Below are 15440 nucleotides of genomic sequence, written 5' to 3' on the forward strand. Positions count from 1 at the left end.
GACTGAAGATCGGCCCCAAGTTACACCGGGCTAGAACCCAGGGTCAGAACACCTGCCTTCGAGAACATTGAATCCGAGACCCCGGAGTCGACCCTAGTCCCGAACGAGCTCGGAGAAACATTGTTAGCATAATATCCGTAATCGGGCAGATGTTACGGCGGAAATCTCAACGCGTATCAGTAAGGAACCGGCAATCAGCAAATCAAGGGATTTTTTACCGTTTATAGAATTGTATCTAAAGTATGACTCCTCTACTATAAAAATTGTGGTCTAATAATTCATTCAAGAGATTGTAACACGCATTCCAAAGCAATATATTATTATTATTTTTTAAGCTCTTGTTCTTCTGTATCCTGACACCACCGATCGAAGCGTACCTGGCTCGAGGGTGATTAACCTCCCAAGGCTAAGATTGTTCAATTCTTGTGGTTTGCATTTACTTTACAATTATTTATTTCAATTGCAATCTAATTTATCGTTTTGTGTCAAGTTAGTCCATGTATCCTTAAAACTAATTACAAATTCAATTATTATCTGATTTTGAGGGTAAACAGTTTCGCGCCCACCATGGGGCTAAGGATAATAGTAGTTATTTGATACAAGTCTGCATAACGCACACTACTTTACACTTGTTCTTTGAAGTGTCTCTAACTTCAAGTTAAAATTCAAGATGTCGAACTCTCAGTCAGCACCCCTACATGTTGACAACGAGTCCGGTCATCACAGTGAAAATAATAACATAGCGCCCGGTGATGAGGTACCGCCCGTTGATCCCATCGATATTCTGATCGCATACCCAATCGACGCTAATTCACATGTGGCCATCGACACAAACCTACCTACCGGCCCCGAGAATAGCGTCTGTGGTGGAGCCCGATCGGCAGCTCAAAATACACAAAATATTGGAGGAGACAGGATCAGTTTACGGGTGATCTTTGAAATGCTGCAGGCTCACCAGGCGGCGATAGCTCAGTTACAGAACAAAAGCCATGCACCGAGTAGAGTTGAACCCGATCCACCCCTAGAAGTCACCCGCAGGGATGAACCGGTCGCAGAAAGGTCAAATGAAAATAAATCAGAGGCTAACCCCGAGATCATAAAGATGCTCGAAGAACTGACAAAACGGGTAGAATCAGGGGAGAAGAAAATCGAAGCTAATGACAAAAAGGTGGAAACCTACAATTTCAAGGTAGACCAAATTCCAAGAGCACCGCCGATATTGAAAGGTATAGATTCCAAGAAGTTCGTGCAAAAACCTTTTTCTCCGAGCGCGGCTCCAAAGCCGATCCCTAAGAAATTCCGCCTGCCTGAGATTGCTAAGTATAATGGAACGACCGACCCAAATGAGCATGTAACCTCTGACACATGTGCCATCAAAGGGAACTACTTGGAGGGTGATGAGATCGAGTCTGTCCTGTTGAAGAAGTTCAGAGAGACCCTATCAAAAGGAGCTATGATATGGTATCACAACTTACCTCCAAATTCTATTAATTCATTTACTATGCTTGCGAATTCTTTCGTGAAAGCATACGTCGGGGCCATCAAGGTCGAGACCAGGAAATCGGACCTTTTCAAAGTAAAACAGAAGGATAACGAGATGCTCAGAGAGTTCGTGTCTGTAACGACCTGATTTGTCGTTTTAAGAATTTACGCCTCGTTCAGTGACTTAAGGTCTCTAGCAGCCTCGTGATATGTATTATGACCCGTGTGTGTGGTCGAGTTTGATTTATGGATGATTCAGAGAGATTTTGGGACACTTAGTCCCTAAGATATAAGCTTAAGCCTTAGGATTTTTACCATAGTCGGAACTATGCAAAGATGATTCCGGAATAGAGTTCTGTCGGTTCCGTTAGCTCCGTTGGATAATTTTAGACTTAGGAGCGTGTCCGGACTGTGAATCTGAGGTCTGTAGCCAATTTAGGCTTGAAATGGCGAAAGTAAAATTTTTGGAGAATTGGACCGGAAGTGGACCTTTTGATATCGGGGTCGAAATCCGATTCCGGAAGTTGGAATAGGTCCATAATGTCAATTAAGACTTGTGTGCAAAATTTGAAGTCATTCCGGATTGATTTGATATGTTTCGGCACAAGTTATAGAATTTGAAAGTTCAAAGTTCATAGATTTTGATTTGAGGTGCGATTCGTCGTTTTGATGTTGTTTGAGGTGATTTGAGAATTCGACTAAGTTCGTATGGTGTTTTAGGACTAGGTGATTTGAGAATTCGACTAAGGAAGGAGGGGACTGGGCCTGGAGTCATCAGCCTTCGCGAACGCGAGAGCTTGAACGCGAACACGATGATATGCATGGCAGGCCTTCGCGAACGCGAACGCGATGATATGCACGGCAGGCCTTCGCGAACGTGACGCTTGTAACGCGAACGCGAAGAAGAAATTGAGGCAGCGAGTTTTTTGGCCTTCGCGAACGCGAAGCAATGGTCGCGAACGCGAAGAAGGCCTATCTGGGAAGAATTAAAAGTCCCAAAAACGGGGGTTTGAGTTCATAACTCAAAATCTATTTTGGAGCTCGGTAGAAGGCGATTTTTGGAGAGATTCTTGCGTGGGTGTTTGGGGTAAGTGATTCTTATCCAGTTTTGATTGATTTTTATGATTATGTCTTTGAATCCATCATTTAATTCGGATTTAATGGAGGAAAAATCAAGATTTTTGTAAAATCTTCCAAAAACAAAAATTTAAGATTTGGAAGTCGAGTTGTTATTGGAATTTGATAAAATTGGTATGGTTGAACTCGTATCGAAATGGGTGTTCGGATTTCATGAAAATTATATCGGGTTCTGAGAGGCAAGTCCTGCGTTGACTTTTTGGAATAAAATTTTAAGTCGACGTATTATTATCTGGAATTGTTTCCGATGAATTTTAATGAAGTTATACAATTAATTTGGATAGATTTGAGCTGTCCGGAGGCCAATTCAAGCAAGAAGGCCATTTTGGAATATTGGCCTAACTTCAAAAAGGTAAGTGTCTTGCTTAACCTCGAGTGGAGGAAATTCCCCTTAGGCATTGAGTCTTATATACAACTTGGGTAATTGAAAGCCATGTACGCGAGGTGACGAGTACGTACTTGATTTATATGTACAAATTTTATTGGGTTAAAGTCTTGAGCATATTGTGTAGCAAATTGGATAATTATTGGCATATATTTAATCATCTACTTGTCGTGCCTAAACCCTTGTTGTTGACTTTGTTGTTATATGACAATGGGATGTGATTGTTATTTGATTATTTATGAAATTTCGTGAATTTGCTGGTTTGATAATTATTGGAATTTAATTTATTTTGGATTTTTCCCTCTCTAAATAATTAATTAAATGAGCTTAAGAAGAGGTGTTTATATAATTATTGAAAATTTAAATTTAATGAAGACTTTGCTTTATGTCGAGTAATTTCTATCTCTATTGATTGTTTTTGGGTGTTGTGCACCTTATGGTCGAGCCATGGGCTCCTTATTGTGGGAAATAACGTATTGTTGATTTCTGTAGCAAGTTGTAATATTGGGGCACTTGATGTGCAATTTGTGATATGTTGTAAGATTTGAGCACCTGATGTGCAATTTGTGATATGTTGTAAGATTTGAGCATCTGATGTGCAATCTGTGATATGTTGTAAGATTTGAGCACTTGAATGTGTAATTTGTGTAAATTTGGGCATTTGAGGTGCAAGTTATATTATGTTGTGATATTTGTGCACTTGAGGTGCAAGTTATATTTTGCTGTGATATTTGGGCACTTGAGGTGCGATTTGTGAAATATTGTGATATTGATACGCATGCGGTGAGATAAGGGTGGCTTGAAATGCGTGGCTAGTAGGGGAACTACTAGAAGTCATGCGGTGATATAAGGTCAGAGTGTTGAAATGCATGCGGTGAGATAAGGGTGGCTTGAAACGCGTGGCTAGTAGGGGAACTACTAGAAGCCATGCGGTGTGATAAGGGTGGCTAAAATGTGGGATGCTATTTCGGGAAAATAATTTCTTTAAAATTTAATGTGAAGGCTCCCGCGGTGATATAAGTAAATGAGATATTGTGAATTTATTTATGATTTGGGACTACGAGGCGGTACCTCGGAAGTGCCCTGTTGATATTTCTTTATTCATGTTCTTGCCTTGGGTGATTTTGTTTCATTTAATATGTAAATTCTTGTCTTCTTCCGTGATGTACTAGTTGACTTTATTATTATGTGTTTTGTGCTCCTAGTTGTATTGTGTTGACTTTGACTTTTTAGCACGAGACTCTGAAGAAGTATATTTCTGTTTTTTCTTACTGATTTTCGATGATTGAGTTGATTTAAATAAAAGGAATTATTATTATGTTTTAAATTAAATAGTTTTACAACCAAACCAGTAGTTTATCTGATGCTTTGATATAAGTGCAAAGTTATTTTCTTCACCTAAATGATTCTAAAATAAATTCATTCATTTATTGATTTCTTACTTGATTTAAAGATTTTCTAACCTTACTTTATTGTAAAATAAATTGATCATGTGGATCTTATATACATTGAGGTTATTGACACGTGAGTTGTCCGTGCAGTTGAGATATGAAATGAGGGCACGAGGTGATAGAGAAATATGATGATTTAATTATGGGCACGAAGTGCCGTGGAGATATGAAAAATGGGCTGAGACCCGTATTTATGAAAAACATGAAAATGGGCTGAGACCCGTATTTTTATGATTTTGAAATGAGGTGTCACATGGTGACTTTTTAATTGAAAGAATTATATTCAAAATATTTATTTGAAAGGATTTTTATTCGTAAGAATTATATGTGAAAGATAATTAATTGATGAACTTGATTTAACTGGGTGTAATTGTATTTATTAATTGTTGAGCGATATTAAATGAAAATCTTATTGTCTTACTGTGCATATCATTGGTTGTTTTATGTTGCCTTGTTGTGATATCACTGGTTGAGTTGTTGTTATCATTGCTGGTTATTTTCCAGTACTATTGTATACTGCTATATTGCACAGGGTATTAGACTAGTGAGTGTCTTGATTGTACCTCGTCTCTACTCCATTGAGGTTAGTCTTGATACTTACTGGGCACCGCTGCGGTGTGCTCACTCTATACTTCTGCACATTTTGTGCAGAGCCAGGTATTGAAGATAACGGACTTGAGTAGAGTTAAAGCAAGATCGTAAGGATTCAAGGTAGAGCTGCTTGGTCGTCGCAGTCCCTTGGAGTTCTTTCATTCCATTGTACTGTTAACTTGTAATCAAACAGTATTGTATATTCGGTCCTCGTGATCATTCTATGTATTCAGTTAGAGTTCGTGACTCAGTACTACCAGTCTTGGGAGGTTGTATATTGTAATTATTTCCGCTGTTAGTTTTGATTATTTATTTAAATTAAAATAAAACCAAAAAAAATGCTTAAAAATGCAATGGAAATCGGCTTACCTAGTCTTAGAGACTAGGTGCCATCACGACTCCTGTGGTGGGATTTTGGGTCGTGACAGTGTCCCGGTTTCAAATAGAACGAATGGACCTGCCACCGTTCGCTGATGATTGGTCTGTTTAGACTTTAACCCAAGGGCTCAATGTACGAAGCTCGGTGGCTTCACAGCAGTTGAAATAAAATCTGATAGAATATCCGGCCATTACTTGGGCCGACGTGCATAACCGGTATCAATCGAAAATCAGAGTCAAAGATGATCAACTCGGGGCCCCTTCGGGATCCTTTTATCCCGTCATAACCATTGACAGAGTCAAGAGAGACATCGATCGTGAACCGAGATCAAACAGGAATCAGTATAGGCCGTATAATGGAGACCGAAGAAGTAGTGGGCCTGGGCGGAACACTATGAGAAATGAAAGGAGAAGTGATCGAGGTAAGAGAAACCGGGAACTCATGAGCAAAAGCAGCTTCGAAAGGCCCATCGGGCCTAAAGAAGCACCAAGGTTATCGGAATACAACTTTAACGTCGATGTTGCTTCCATTGTATCAACTATCAGACGCATCAAAGATACCAAATGGCCTCGAACTCTACAATTCGATCAACCCCAAAGGGATCCTAACCATATGTGTAAATATCATGGCACTCACGGCCACAGAACGGAGGATTGCCGACAGTTGAGAGAGAAAGTAGCCCGACTATTCAACAACGGGCATCTTCAAGAATTCCTGAGCGACCGAGCCAAGAATCATTTCAGGAATAGGGATTCTAACAAACAGACCGAACAAGAAGAACCTCAGCACATCATTAACATGATCATCGGTGGGGTCGATGTCCCTTAGTGGCCGATGTTGAAGCACAACAAAGTGTCCATCACGAGGGAGAAACGAACTCGAGATTACATACCGGAAGGAACCTTGTCTTTCAACGACAAGGAAGCGGAAGGGATCGTACAGCCCCACAATGATGCACTTGTAATATCTGTACTCATAAATAAAATTCGAGTTAAGCGTGTGTTAATTAATCCAGGCAGCTCGGCCAACATTGTCCAATCAAGGGTCGTGGAGCAGCTCGGTCTACAAGATCAAACTATGCCTGCAATCCGAGTTCTAAACGGATTCAACATGGCATGTGAAATCACTAAGGGTGAGATAACATTACCGGTGAACACCGCTGGGACCATCTTGGAAGCTAAGTTTTATGTGATCGAAGGAGACATCAGGTACAACGCTTTGTTTGGGAGGCCATGGATCCATAACATGAGAGCAGTGCCCTCGATACTGCACCAGGTACTGAAATTCCCAACACCCAGCGGAGTCAAAACAATTTATGGGGAACAACCGGCCACCAAGGAAATATTCGCAGTCGATGAAGTAATCCCAACATCTACAATCTCAACATCAGAGGATCAGAACCAGATGGTCAAAAACGGGGCCAAATAGCAATCACTAATACCAGCCTTGATAGAATCGGAGGAACAAGGGGTAGACGAGGACGATGACTATGGGGTCCCCAGATTTTTCATAGCCCCCGATGACTCTGACACTATAAAATCAACGGTCGAGGAACTTGAACAAGTCGTATTGAGTGAACACTTACCCGATCGAAAGGTATACCTGGGCACGGGATTAAGCCCCGAGCTCAGGAAAAAACTCATTCAATTTCTTATAGCTAATGAAGATTGTTTTGCTTGGTCCCACCTTGATATAACAGGGATCCCGCCGGAGATAACCAATCACAAACTAAGTCTGGACCCGAAGTTCCATCCGGTCAAGCAGAAGAGGAGACCCCAGTCCGAGGTCAAACATATTTTCATCAAGGACGAGGTATCTAAACTCCTTAAAATAGGGTATATTCGGGAGGTTAAATACCCGAATTGGTTAGCAAATATAGTAGTAGTCCATAAAAAGGGAACAAATTAAGAATGTGTATAGACTATTAATATTTAAATAAGGCATGTCCCAAGGACTCTTTCCCTTTGCCCAACATCGATCGCATGATCGACGCCACGGCCGGCTACGAGATCCTCAGTTTTCATGATGCCTACTCCGGGTACAACCAAATACGGATGAACCGGTGTGATCAGGAAAAAACCTTTTCATCACTAAATACAGCACATACTGCTATAGCGTGATGCCATTCGGGTTAAAAAAATGCCAGCGCCATTTACCAACGCCTAGTAAAATGGATGTTCGAGGAACAAATAGAAAAATCAATGGAGGTTTACATTGACGATATGTTGGTTAAATCCCTACGAGCAGAAGACCATTTAAAACATTCGCAGGAAACCTTCAGCATATTGAAGAAATACAATATGAAGCTGAACCCGGAGAAATATGCGTTTGGAGTTAGGTCAGGTAAATTCCTCGGATTCATGGTATCCAACCGGGGAATCGAGATCAACCCAGACAAGATCAAAGCCATCGAAGATATCACAGTTGTGGACAAAGTGAAGGCCGTGCAAAGATTAACCGGGCGCATAGCCTCCCTGGGGCGATTCATCTCGAGATCCTCCGACAAAAGCCAACGATTCTTCACACTATTGAAGAAGAAGAATAACTTATCATGGACCCCGGAGTGCCAACATGCCTTGGAGGAACTCAAGTGGTATCTATCGAGCCCACCGCTGCTTCACACGCCGAAGACAGACAAACAACTATACTTGTACTTGGCAGTATCAGAGATAGCGGTAAGTGAAGTCCTGGTCCGGGAAGATCAAGGTACGTAATTTTTAATTTACTATGTTAGCAAGACCCTAGGTGAGGCCGAAACTAGGTACCCTCACCTAGAAAAACTGGTGCTCGCTTTGCTAAGCGCCTCTAGAAAGCTAAAACCATACTTTCAGTATCACCCCATATGTGTTGTGACTACTTATTCGTTGAGGAATGTTATGCATAAGCCCAAGCTCTCAGGCCGGTTGGCCAAATGGGCCGTGGAAATCAGTGGGTACGATATTGAATATCGACCCTGGACCACCATTAAATCTCAAATTTTGGCAGAGTTTATGACCGACTTTACACTGGCCCTAATACCTGAGGTCAAAAGAGAGTTATTAATCAACTTAGGGACCTCCTCGGGGATCTGGACCCTCTTTACAGATGGCACCTCAAACGCAAAAGGGTCCGGACTTGGCATCGTATTAAAGCCACCAACAGACAATGTAGTTAGACGATCTATTAGGACTGTGAAATTGACTAACAATGAGGCCAAATATGAGGCCATGATTGCACGTCTCAAACTAGCCAAAAGCTTGGGGGCAAAGGTGATCGAATCCAAGTGCGACTCCCTCCTTGTGGTGAACCAAGTTAATGGGACATTCGAGGCCGGAGAAGAACGAATACAAAGATACCTGGACAAGTTGCAGGTAACATTACATCGGTTCAAAGAATGGACTTTGCAACACGTACCTTGGGATCAAAACAGTGAGGTTGATGCCCTCGCTAACTTAGGATCATTGGTCAAGGACGACGAGTTTAACTCGGGGGTAGTCATACAACTTATGAGATCGGTAGTGGAAGAAGACCATGCCGAGATTAACTCAACGAGCCTAACTTGGGACTGGAGAAATAAATATATAGAATAAGACCGGAAAACTACCCTCGAATACAAAAGAATCGATGGCCTAGCGTACAAAGGTAGCAAGATTTAGCCTGTCCGAAGACGGAACCCTGTTCAGAAGAACATTCGATGGCCCACTCACGATATGTCTAGGACCAGGGGATACCGGGTATGTTTTGAGAGAAATCCACGAAGGCACCTGTGGAAATCATTCAGGCGCCAAATCATTGGTTTGAAAAGTGATTAGAGCCGGCTACTACTGGATCGATATGGAGAAGGATGCGAAGGAGTTTGTACGAAAATGTGATGAATGTCAAAGACACGCTCTGATGATTCATCAGCCCGGGGAGCTACTGCATTCAGTTTTGTCACCATGGCCGTTCATAAAGTGGGGAATGGATATTGTTGCCCCCCTTTCATGGGCACCAGTAAGGCTCAATTTATATTGTTTATGACTGATTATTTTTCTAAGTGGGTGGAAGCCCAGAGCATACAAAAAGGTCAGGGAGAAAGAAGTCACCGATTTCATTTGGGACCACATCATATGCCGGTTTGGAATTCCGGCCGAGATCGTATGCGACAATGGGAAACAATTCATCGGCAGTAAAGTAAGCAAATATCTCAAAAATCATAAGATCAAAAGGATCCTATCAACACCCTACTACCCTAGTAGGAATGGACAAGCAGAATCGACCAACAAAACCTTACTCAAAAACCTCAAAAAGAGGTTGATCGATGCCAAAGGAAAATAGAAGGAAATCCTACCCGATCGAAGTCCAGTACCGAGGCTACCCCATTCTCATTGGTTTACGACGCCGAAGCTCTACTACCAGTCAAAGTCGGAGAATCGAGTCTAAGGTTCCGATATGCAACTAATGAATCAAATGACGAGGCTATGAACACGAGCCTAGATCTATTAGATAAAAGGTGCGAAGCAGCCCTTGTCCAGTTGGCTGCCCAAAATAAAAGCGGATTGAGAGATATAACAATCGAAGGACCAACCTTCGACATTTCAATATCGGGGACTTGGTGCTAAGAAAGGTCACGCTAAATACCCGAAACCCGAATGAAGGGAAGTTGGGACCAAACTGGGATATGACCACTGGCTGCTTCTGTGACCCTCCTGGCTGCTTCTGTGGCTCCGCACCTACGGCCAAAACCTCGCAGGTGTGGTTACACCAGATACCAGCTGCCTTAGCATTTTCCTTAGTCCAAAAATCGACCCGTTAAGCATCTGAAACACACCCGAAGCCCCCGGGACCCCATCCAATCACACCAACCAGTCCAATAACATAACACGGACATGCTCGAGGTCTCAAATCACATCAAACAACATCGAAATCATGAATCGCACCCCAATTCAAGCTTAATAGACTTTAGAACTTCAAACTTTTATATTCGATGCCGAAATCTATCAAATCACGCCCGATCGACCTCAAATTTTGTACACAAGTCACATTCGACATTACGGACCTACTGCAACTTCCGGAATCGAAATCCGACCCGATATAAAAAAGTCCACTCCAGGTCAAACTTCTTAAAATTATCTAAATTTCCAACTTTCGCCCAAATGACCCCAAAATGATCTACGGACCTCATCCACTCCGGATGCGCTCTTAAGACCGGAATCATCATACAGAGCTATTCCTAGACTCGGAATCCCAAACGGATGTCGATATCATTGAAATGCACTTCAACTCAAATTTATGAAATTCTTCCAAAATGATAACTTCCATAATAGGCGCCAAAACGCTCCCGGGTCATCCAAGACCCACTCCGGACATACGCCCAAGTCCAAAATCATTATACAAATCTGTCGGAACCTTCAAATCCCGATTTCGACGTCGCTTACCCAAAAATCAACCCTGAGCCAACTCCTCCAACTTAAAGCTTCTGAAATTTAAATTTTCTCTCCAAATGAACTTTGAATTTCTCGAATTTCAATTTCGACCACATGTACAAGTTATAATACCCGAAGTGAAGCTACTCAAGGCCTCAAATCGCCGAATGACATGCTAGAGCTCAAAATAACCGGTCGGGTCGTTACACATCTACAAGATGATCACATGTGTGCTTGTTATCAACCCGCATTTGTCCTTTACGAGGTTACTAGCTCAATTAATAAGATTAAGAGTACAGTTTCCAGATTATACAATTAAGACACTTTGTCTTGATAATACTGGTGAATTTACGTCCCATGCCTTTAATGATTGTTGCATATAAACTGGGACAATAATTGAGCATCCAGTTGCTCAAGTTCATACTCAAAATGGTCTAGCGGAATCATTGATAAAATGCCTTCAATTAATTGCCAGACCAATACTTATGAGAACAAAACTTCCCATTTCAGCATGGGGCCATGCTATTTTGCATGCGGCAGCTCTTGTGCGGATCAGACCCACAAGTTATCATAAAATCTCCCCAATACAATTGGTTTTTGGTCAGGAGCCAAATATTTCCCATCTTAGAATATTTGGATGTGCAATATATATTCCAATTGCTCCACCACAACGCACAAAGATGGGACTCCAAAGACGACTGGGGATATATGTTCGGTATGAATCTCCTTCTATTATAAAATATTTGGAACCTATGACTGGAGATTTATTTACGGCAAGATTTGCTGATTGCCATTATGATGAATCAGTATACCCAATATTAGGGGGAGAAAATAAGCAATTGCAAAAAGAGATAGATTGTAATGCATTATCACTATCTCATTTAGATCCTCGAACAAATCAATATGAACACGAGGTTTAAAAGATAATTTATTTGCAAAATATTGCAAATCAACTGCCAGATGCATTCACTAACCTACCAAGGGTGACTAAGTCACATATTCCAGCTGCTAATGCTCCTATTCGAATTGATGTCCCGGTTGGACAATCTATAAATATAAATGAGTCTAAGCCACGCTTGAAACGTGGTAGACCAATTGGTTCCAAAGATAAATATTCTCGAAAGCGAAAAGGAGCAAATGATCTAGGAGATCATAATATGGAGAAAATTGCTCAAAAAGAGCCCCGTGACATAACAAATGATAAGACTTCAGAGGAGGTCCAGGTACCTGAAAATAATAAGAATGAAAAGATCTCAATAAGTTATGTCTCTACGGGAAAAAGGTGGAACCGAAATAATATTATTGTCGACAATATTTTTGCTTATAATGTTATTGTTGAGATAATGCAACAAGATGAGGATCTTGAACCAAGATCTGTCGATGAATGTAGACAGAGAAATGATTAGCCAAAATGGAAAGACGCTATCCAGGCAGAAGTAGCGTCACTTGAAAAACGTGAAGTATTCGGACGAATAGTCCGAACACCTGAAGGAATAAAGCCAGTGGGATACAAATGGGTTTTTGTGCGAAAACGAAATGATAAAAATGAAGTCGTTAGATATAAAGCACAACTTGTGGCACAAGGATTTTCGCAAAAACCTGACATTGATTATATAGAGACATATTCTCCTGTGGTGGATACAATCACTTTCAGGTATCTTATAAATTTGGCAGTCCATGAAAAACTTGATATGCGTCTGATGGATGTTGTCACAACCTACTTGTATGGCACATTAGACAACGAGATTTATATGAAAATCCCTGAAGGGATTAAAGTTCCCGAAACTGATAAAAGTTTTCGGAAAACTTGTTCAATAAAGCTTCAAAAATTCTTATATGGATTGAAATAATGAGGGCGAATATGGTATAATCGCCTGAGTGAGTATTTTCTGAAAGAAGGATATAAGAATGATCTAATTTGTCCTTGTATATTTATAAGAAGGTCTGGACCTGAATTTGTTATAATTGTTGTGTATGTTGATGATCTAAATATCATTGGAAATTCTGGGGAGCTTCCAAAAGAAGGAGACTGTTTGAAGAAAGAGTTTGAAATGAAAGATCTTGGAAAGATAAAATTTTGTCTTGGTCTACAAATTGAGCATATGAAAGATGAAATTTTTGTCCATTAATCAACTTATACCGAAAAGATCCTAAAGCGTTTTTATATGGATAAAGCACATCCATTGAGTACCCCGATGGTTGTGAGATCACTTGATATAAATAACGATCCATTTCGACCTCATGAAAATGATGGAGAGTTTCTTGGTGATGAAACTCCATATCTTAGTGCAATTGGGGCACTAATGTATATTGCAAATAATACTCGACCAGATATAACTTTTGCAGTAAGTTTATTGGCAAGATTTAGTTCCTTTCCAATAATAAGACATTGGAATGGTATTAAGCATATTTTTAGATACCTCCGGGAGACTATTGATATAGGATTATTTCATTCTTATGAATCCGATTCACAAATGACTGGCTATGCAGATGCTGGTTATTTGTCTTATCTATATAAAGCCCAATCTCAAACAGGCTATCTATTTACTTGTGGAGGTACAACTATTTCATGGCGTTCAACAAATAAACTTTAGCTGCTACATCTCACAAGCATGTAGAGATAATAGCTATTCATGAGGCTAGTCGAGAGTGTATATGGTTGAGATCAGTGACTCAAACACATTCAACAACTGTGTGGTATTTCTTTAAAAATGAAGATTCCAACGATATTCTATGAAGATAATACTGCTTGCATAGCTCAACTTAAAGGAGGATATATCAAAGGAGACAGAACAAATCACATTTCACCAAAGTTCTTTTTCACACACGATCTTCAGCAAAATGGTGAGATAGATGTTCAACAAATCCTTTCAAGTGATAATCTAGCAGATTTATTCACTAAGGCAATGCCAACATCAACATTTGAAAAGTTGAGACATAAGATTGGAATGCGTTGTCTCCGAGATATCAAATAAAATTTTTATCATGGGAGTATAATACGCGTTATACTCTTTTTTCCTTAACCAAGATTTTGTCCTAATTGGGTTTTCTTAGTAAGGTTTTTAATGAGGCAGCACTCAATGCGTATTATAAGATATGTCTACTCTTTTTTCTTCACTAAGCTTTTTCCCACCGGGTTTTTCCTAGTAAGGTTTTAAAGAGGCACATTATCTATGGACATTCAAGGGCGAGTGTTATAAATATATTAAAGTGGATGTCCATTGAATACTCCATACATCCCTATTCCATGAACCATTTGAGTTCATGTATTTAGTTAATTCATCACTTAATATTTGTAACCTTTAGGTATATTCTTGTAACCTTTCATGTATCTCATATCCTATAAATAGGGTATACTTTATCTTATTAAGTACACACAAGAAACACACTTGAATAAGATAACGTATACATTCTCTTCCTATATATCATGTCTCTATTACTATATTATTCTATTTTGCTCTCATTTCTTAATACGTTATCAACACGAGTTGCTCAAATCATTATTACTTTGCCTGCTCCACCGGGCTCTAATTTCATTCTCGTCTTTTGAAGTTGAGTCTTTTTCATACGGTATGTATTTACAGTTTTATTCTTAGCTGCGTTTTAATATATATATATATATATAAAAGCTATTAACTTTGAAAAGCATTATTTCTGAAATAGAATTTTATAGGAGCACTCCAAATGATGAACTAATTCTCGTCACCAACGTAACAACATTTCATCCCTATAGTATATAGTATTGTCAAAACAAAGGGTAACAAAAAAAAAACTATATGCCAAGCACCAACTAAACATTATAGAAACCTAAAATCTAAAAAATCAAGAAGAAGCAAAGCCCTAACAAGCCCATGGGAAACCACATGAAATAAAGGGGTGATGCTCCATTTGTTTGAGAACCAACTTTTATATAAACTTTTTGGCCAATTTGGCAATGGCCAGGAATTCCGCAGATGTAATAGTAATCGCCAGGGGCTGAAAGTGTAAAAGAGTCTTTGCCTGTGTTTAAAGTGGCTATTGGAGATGTAACTGTGCATGACTCATATTCTTGGCTGCTCACTTGCATCACATTGTGGTATTTGTTGTAGTTGAAGACTGCACGTATAAAAAAGAAGAAGAATATTATAACTTGACCATGCAATAAAAAGTTGCAACTTATATGTCTTAATTTATGTGTCATACTTTCCTTTTTAATCTGTCCCAAAAAGAATACCATATTTTCTTATTTAGAAATAATTCAATTAAATTTCCTGTTTTACCCTTAATAGGATGATTTAATTATAGTCATACAAATATCTACGACGTATTTTAGAGCACACGTTTTAGAAATCTTCCGTTCTTTCTTAAACTTCACATAGAATCAAACACCGCCACATAAATTAGGACGGAGAGTAGTAACTTTTTTGTTTGTATTTAAAGATACTAGTGTTCATATATATATAAAGACGGATTTCCCACTTAGTTGAGAAAATTATAATTTAGTATAGAGTAGCATGAATGTAATTTGGGAAAACCATGAAAACATCTTTTGTTTTTCTTATATAGAGTTCTGAATATGTCAACTTCGTACATTAAAAAGTCAAAGTAAAGCATTAGACTAAAATCTCAGCCTTCAAGCATTTACTTTGAGT

This window comes from Nicotiana tabacum, chromosome 19 (assembly GCF_000715075.1).
Source record: "Nicotiana tabacum cultivar K326 chromosome 19, ASM71507v2, whole genome shotgun sequence".
Lineage (NCBI taxonomy): Eukaryota > Viridiplantae > Streptophyta > Magnoliopsida > Solanales > Solanaceae > Nicotiana > Nicotiana tabacum.